Source organism: Desmodus rotundus, chromosome 3 (assembly GCF_022682495.2).
Source record: "Desmodus rotundus isolate HL8 chromosome 3, HLdesRot8A.1, whole genome shotgun sequence".
NCBI classification, from domain to species: domain Eukaryota; kingdom Metazoa; phylum Chordata; class Mammalia; order Chiroptera; family Phyllostomidae; genus Desmodus; species Desmodus rotundus.
The window spans coordinates 75,997,383-76,005,266 of record NC_071389.1 but is presented as its reverse complement, the minus strand read 5'-3'; positions in this window follow the sequence as shown (position 1 = coordinate 76,005,266).

Genomic DNA, 7,884 nt, shown 5'->3' with positions numbered 1-7,884 from the left:
TGTACTTTGGTTCTCTCTTCTCCCTTGCCCCCCACATCCAATCAATCATCAGTTCTATGAGTCTACATTCTAAGGATCTCTTGCATCTATTTTCATACTTTTTCCCTGTCATTACCTAGTTTAGACCACCCTATCATCATTCAACTGGATTACTTCAACAACTTCCTTGACCTTCATATAACAGTCCTCTGTATAAAACCCTTTCTTGGTCCCTCTCATTGTCAAGATAAAGTCCAGACTCCTTTTTGCAACTGGTAAGGATCTTGGTTTACCCAATTCACCCACCTCAAACTCATCACACTTCCCCTAGCCTCTGGGTCTTTGCACATGCTGTTCCCTCTTTCCCCTCTTCTCTACTCATTATTTTAGTTGACTAATGCCTTCCTTGTCTCCAATGTTATTGTTTATGTCTCCACTCAGGCCGTTTCCTCCTACACCCCCGCACCCAGTCAGAGTTGGTGCACCTCTGTCTAGTTGCCTTTTAGCACCATGGACTGTGCATCTTTGCACTTACCACCCTGTGTGGGATCGCCTGATAACGCTTTCATCTTCACCGCTAGGTATTTCCGGTCTATCAGGGCAGGGGATGAGTCTGTCTTGTTCATGGCTGGATTTTTTTGTACCTCAGAAAGTGCATGGCATATCAAAAGTGCTATGTATATATTTCTTCAGTGGATAAATCAATGTACCCATACATCTTCCAGAAGCAGGAGGACAGTCCCAGGAGATGGTTGTTGTTCTGGGAACCAGAGGCTGGGAAATGCCAATTTGACCTGAGGACCCCTCGACACCCCCTATTTACACATTCCCTTTGGGTTGTTACAAATGGACACTGCGGGTCCCTATAGCCCATAGGACTGAGGACTCCTGCGGCCAGAGAGGTATGATGGTGGTGGGGAGGGGGGCTTCTTTCAAAACTCATTTTGGAACCAAAGCCTTTAAGAACCAGAGTTTACTTTTTTCTTTTTATTAAATTTGTTGGGGCAACATTAGTTAATAAGATTATATAGGTTTCGAGTGTACATTTCTGTGATATATGATCTTCATGTTGCATGTGTGCCTGGCACCCAAAGTCAAATCATCTTCCGTCACCACGTATTTGAACCCTTTTCCCCATTATTATCCCCATGCCCCCTTCCCTCTGGCACCCACCATACTGTTGTCTGTGTCTATGAGTTTTTGTTTGTCTTTCTTGTTTGTTCATTTGTTGCTTTCAGTTTTATATCCCACATATAAGTGAAATCATGTGGTTCTTAACTTTTTCTGTCTGACTTATTTCGCTTCGCATGATATTCTCAGGCTCCATTCATGTTGTTGCAAATGGCAATATTTCATCGTTTCTTATGGCCGAGTAGTGCCCCGTTGTATATCCGTGCCGGTCATCTGTGGAAGGACACCGGTCGTTTCCATGTCTCGGCCTGTGAGTAACGCTGCAGTGAACATAGGATGCACTCGTTTTCCATAGTGGCTGTACCAGTTAACACTCCCACCAGCAGTGGGTGAGGGCTCCGTTTTCTCCGCACTCTGTCCAACATCTGTTATTACTTGTCTTGTTGATAACAGACATTTTAATGGGTGTGAGGTGGAATTTTATTGTAGTTTTGATTCGCATTTCCCTAATAGCTAGTGACGTTGAGCATCTTTTCACATATCTGTTGGCCATTTGTATGTCTTCTTGGGAAAAATTTCTCTTCAGGTTCTCTGCCCATTTTTTCATTGGATTGTTTGTCTGATATTGAGTTGTATGAATTCTTTTTATATTTTGGATGTCGACCCTTTGTCAGAGTTGTTGTTTGCAAATATCTTCTCCCATTCAGTCAGTTGTTTTCTGTTTTGTTGGTGGTTTCTTTCTCTGTGCAGAAGCTTTTTAATTTGACATAGTCCCTCCACAGCATGGCATTGGCAGAAAAATGGACACACGGAGCAATGGAGTAGGATTGAGAGCCCAGAGTTTACTTTTAACAGTGTGCCCTGGAAAGCCCTGTAAGCTCTCGGCGTCTCATTACGTCAGGTGTTAATTTGGAATAGCCACCTTCCTGGGGTTGTACCAAATCACATAATGCGTTTGCAAGTGCTGTGTAAACTACAATATGCCACATTATTTATATAAAATCTTATGTGAGCAACACGATGTTTTCATCCGTCCTGAGGTTTTTCTGTAAAGATTATCTTGTGGTGGCCTGTGCCAATCTCCTGAAATCTTAGCGTAGCTAACAATGATTACCCGCAGACACAGGAAAAGACTTGGGTATCATTCAGATCACTGAAAGTAATACAATTTAAGTGACCAAAATACATTCAATTCAAGTAATAATAATTGTAAATTAAATTCCAAAACTTGATAAATACCCAAATAATATTTTCTCTTGAAATCTTATGCTCTTGCCTATTTATAATATTTATAGTGACTTAGATGACATGTTTGTTGAGTTAAATATGAATGGAAACATTGACCTCTGGCTTGATAGCTTCTGTACATGTTTAGCATTGAATGACACTCTGAATGACAACTGTGTTTCCTTGGCGAGATCGTCCACTTTCACAGGATGGGAAGCAAGACAGTAAGAATGCGGAACACTTGCCCTCAATGGCGACTACTCACAAAGCCACCTGAGGGCTAGGGACAAAGAAACGCAGGCTCGGAGACTCGAAGTGTTCCCACCCTCACGGAGCGCCAGCATCAGCTGGGATGAAGCTTGTGCTTGAACCTGCTCTGCCTCCCACGAACTATCAACCACATTCCTGCAACATTAAAAACAATCTACAAATGTAAATGTGACTGATTTCCATGATCGTCTCTCTTTTCTTTCTTCTTTTTTTGAAGGTTGATTTATATTGATTGTAATAGAAAAGAAAGATTGAGATTTTTTAAAATAGAGCCTGTATTTTCACGTTAATTTTGTGGTGAAATAACATAATTGATTTTCTCATTCTTAAAACATAATATTTTGAACAACCACCAGGGTGTTGCAACTAAAATCAAACCACAACCTTCAGGAAGTTGTGAGTGAAGAAGACAAGATTGGGTAAACGTCTCCACAATTATTTTAATTGGGCGCAACTGAAAACAGCCTGTATTGATTTTCTCAGAGAGGTGGTCTTGCTGGGTCGAATTGAAGATGATCTGATATCCAGTAAGTCATCTGCATTTTTTGTGGGGGAGAACCTTATGGATAACTTATTTATATTTACAACAATATTTTAAAAATATATTTTAAAATATTTCACATATATTAAAAATAATACACATCATAAGATTCTTATGTTAGCCAAAGTAATACTGCAGTCACAGGTACAAAACCAGAATTTATCACAAGTGTTGCTATGGTAACTACCAGTAATTGATGTCTATGCTTATTTCTGTGTTTGTATCAGGAAACAGCTGATATTTGACGGAGTCGTTACACAATGAGGGCCACACTCTATGACTCATAATGCTGCGGTGTGTCAGTGGGTGAATCACTCTACACCCGCCTAACCTGTGCAAGCCCCGCCTTCCTTCAGGAAGGTAGAATTTACGTGTCAGGAGGGTCAGTGAGGGCATTAAAATAAACTGTGGGAGAGGACAGTTATGGTCTTTTTGTGTCACTTGTATTTGCTTTTTAAAAATAATAGCTGTCTTTTTGTACATTACATAACTAACATGTAATAGGAAATACTGAAAAACAGAAGCAAAAAATACCAGAGTCCAGCATCCCCCCCCCCCACCGCCCTGCCTGACCAAGGTAACTGCTGGGAACATTTTGGTATGCGCACTTCCCCACAAAAAAACACACAAAGATGGACACATACTAAGACGCTGTTCTGCAACTAGCACTTTGCACTCAAAAATGTATCTTCCCATGTAAAGAAATATACTTCCACAGTATAATGATGTAACATTGTTTAGTTTCCCTATTGTGTTTCTAGGAAGTTCCCAGAGTTAAAAACAGAACACATTTTCATTTCCGTTTTTAAAACCCTGACAGAGTGCTAGCGCAAATGAACACTGAAGGTCAGAGGCCACCGGTTTTGCAAATCCGCCTCCAGACTCTTCTCCTATTGGAGAAGCGGAATGCATCTCGTCTCACTGAGATCTCAAGTGTGCTTCGAAAGTCCACGTGATAAAGAGAAATAAAGAGCGATAGCTATTATATCCCATGTCCGAGTTGGTTTCTCATTGATCAGAAATGAAGACTAACCACAGTTGCAGAGTTTTACCAGGAAAACACTGGTTGTTATTACCAGGAAAGTGTTTGCAGCTAAGGGTCTGAAACCTTTCCTCTTGGCATTTAGAAACAAATTTAAAAAAGAAAAAGAAACAAGAAATTATAGTCAAAAAAATAAAGTGATTGGCTATCTCAAGCACAAAATGCAGTCATTCTAAACACCTGGGTGTGAAAGCAGTAATTTTGTAATTAATACATAAACACCCTCTCTATGTAATACATTCCAATCCTTAAACCAAACACAATAAATGTACCATTTAAAAATGCATATAACAATTTACGCTTTTCCTGCTTAACTCAAACAGGAGTGCTTATTTGTTAAATGGAAGAAAGAGGATTATCTCTTAACCAAACTTCATTTACTAAATTGTGGGATTGGTCTATGCAGGTGGTTTTCAGAATGTGGCCCCCCACCGGCGACATCAGCCTCACCTGGGAACTTGTAATAGATGCAAGTTCTCAGGCCCTGCCCTAGCCCTTCTGTATCACATCGTGGGGCCTACTGATTTCGGTTTTAACAAGCCCTCCAGGCGACCCCGAGGCACACTCAGGTTTGCCCTTGCCTTCCCTCTGCAGGCGTGTCCTGGATAAGCTGGCACTTTCTAGAAAGACATACTTTTAGCAGGCCTGCTTCCCCTGCCCCCAAGGCTCCAGTTGAATATTTACCAAGAATCAGTTAAGTTTATTCCAAAACCTATTAATGCTATTTATACTAGCTATTATATTTAATTTGAATAGCTTTATAAAAACTGGTCTGTAAAGGAATAAACAAAATTGTTTTTGAAATCTTTTAAGGTCCTACACATAAAATATATAAATTTCACTGTCCATTTAAAGAAAACTTAAAACTACAACTGTTGATAATGAATTGCAGATATGGTTTAGGTAGGAATTTTATTCATGCATTGGTGTTACATCAAAGTATTTTCAAATTAAAGTATAAGAAGTCGGTTGGGGAAAAGTACAACCATTGTTAATATAACAAGAATGGTTTGTGCAACATCTATGTAACCTGGCAGCCAAGGAGAGTGGACTAGAATGCACATGTGTGAACAATGAAGACTTCACTGCACTAGTCAGTGGGGGCGGTAGATACCATTGAGTGAGCATGTGTACTGTGTGGTTGTGGCATTCAAAATGGCTGAGCAAGTGCAGCAATGAATCTGCATCAAATTTTGTGTTAAATTTGAGCATTCCTCCACGGAAACTATTTGGATGATTCAGGAGGCCACAGCTATGGGCAACTGGTGATTGGCAGCTTCATCACGACAATGCATCCACTCATGCACCACATCTCATGCAGAGTTTTTTGGTGAAATATCAAACCACCCAGGTAACTCAGCCCCCTACAGCCCAGATTTGGCACCCTGCGACTTCTGGCTTTTCCCAAAACTAAAATCACCTTTGAAAGAGAAGAGATTTCAGACCACCGATGAGATTCAGGAAAATACAACAGGGCAGCTGATGGGGATTAGGAGAACTGAGTGAAGTTCCAAGGTGCCTACTTTGAAGGGAACTGGGTGTCATTGTCCTATGTACAATGTTTCTTGTATCTTCTTCAATAAATGTCTCTAGTTTTCATATCACATAACTGGATACTTTCTGGACAGAACTTGTATGTAAATGTTTTAGTTAAAATAAAATATTTAGGGTATATAAGCATGGTTTCTTAAAACTACCTATCTACTTGACTATTTTTAATTAACTAATAATCTCCTAGACCTGGTTTCATATATCGTATTTAAAGAAATTTCATAACATAATCTTTACCATGTCGATCAAATATTTTAAAATATTTTTTATTTAAATCAGATCTTTATCACATGCCATTCAAAATTGCTGAAAATATTTTAAAACCACTTAAAGGGATTTGCAATTTTAAAAAAGTTGGAAGATGCAATTATTTATTTAACCAATCCCTATTGTTGGGGGTTTTATGTTCAATTTATCAATATTATATTATCAATATTATTAGTTATTGTAAACATACAAATGCTAGTTTGTTAAATGTCAAATTTCATCTCATAAGTTCTATAAAATGGAAAATTTCCTTTTGTTTCTTGTGTCTACCATTGTGAGAATTTGACAATGCGAGGAATTGCAATTTTCACAGAAATATTGTGACAATGAGTGATTGCTTGGCTTCTTGGAACCATTTGTTTAATTCTCCAAGGAGAGACCGCCTATTTTTTTATCCTTCCCAACTCGTTGAAATCTGTGCAGCTTGAATGCTGAAACTTCACAACAGAAAAACAAGCAAACAAGCAATCTCCAGCTGCAGCAACTGAGGGGGACAATTCATCTGGACCGCAGTCCTCAGCCCAACTGCTTGCCTGCAAATCAGTTGCTAGAAAGACTGACACTTCCTGTGCCACATACAGTACAGCAGATGAAAAGAGTGATGTCCGTGGCAGATGGCCTTGGATATTGGCTCGACTAAACTACTACATTCCATTCTCTGTAACATAAAAATTGTAGGTTAAATAGGGTCCACTTATTGGCAAGTTCCTCTCACTCAGCCTGATAAAAGCCAGCTATTCCATATGATCAAGGAGTGTTTCAGAGCCTGAGTAGGCAGCACTGCCCTAGGCAAGTGAAGACAATGGGGAGAGGAAGGAAAGCCTGGGTTCTCAGGGGAGTCACCAGGATCCTCACAATGCTCCCTGGAACCTCCCAAAGACCAGCCAGCTCGAGCCCTCCCAGAGGTGGCTGCTACTTAGCTGTTTCTCCTCCACATTCTGTATCACCACCGTAAGATCAGTGAATATTTTTCGGTATTTTTTCTCCTTCTTCACCTGGTCTTAAGGTAAAAACTTTAGAGTGATTTTAGTTACTAGTTGACGCAGATCTCGGCCCGCAAAATCTGCTGTTGAGGTTTCAGTATTCCAATACACATACACACGGACTACAGAGGTCCTGTGGGGGAAAAGGGACAGCGCGGCCCCTCTCTCAAGAGGAGAGTGCCTCTGAGCGACTCAGCCACTCCCTCAAGTGGGGAGCACCACTACCCTTGCCTTGACAAGCTTTTATTGGTTTTCCAGGCCCCTGACATCAAAGAAGGTCCTTATACAAAGGTTTGTTTTGGGTGGTTATCTTTGCAGACACAGGAGAGGGTGTCGCTGAATACATCAAAGGAGGACATTTGCAATGTAACGGGAGAAGTGGTCCAAACGGCTAGGACCACCTGGAAGGTCTAGCCCAGATTTGAGGAAGATAAAGATACTCAGTAAACATTTGCTGCCTCAGGGTGAGGGAGTTTTAGCAAGAGCAAGCCCCATAGCAGTCTAGGTACAATGCAGGCCTGATTTCCCACTGGAGAACCTATCCATGGACGTGGGTCCTGCCCCTCTCGCTCCCCACTGGCTTTTCTGAGTGGGGGGCTGAGCCACATTTCCCACACTTGGAACGGTTCCCCACAACTAGTCGCCCTAATTCCTGGTTTTTCTGAGATAATTTAGTACTTTTGATTTACTATTGATCAATTTTCTCTAAGGTACGCTCCTGTTTCAAGAGTCCACACTGGCATTTACATACGGACTCCCTGACCGTCTACCCTTACTCCTTTAGGTAGACAGATGTGGGTACATTACAGATGTAAATATCTCCAATTTCATTGCTCGTGGCTGTTTCCTGTCATCTTCATCTTGCCCTAACTTCACGTCTGTTTGCATTTGGG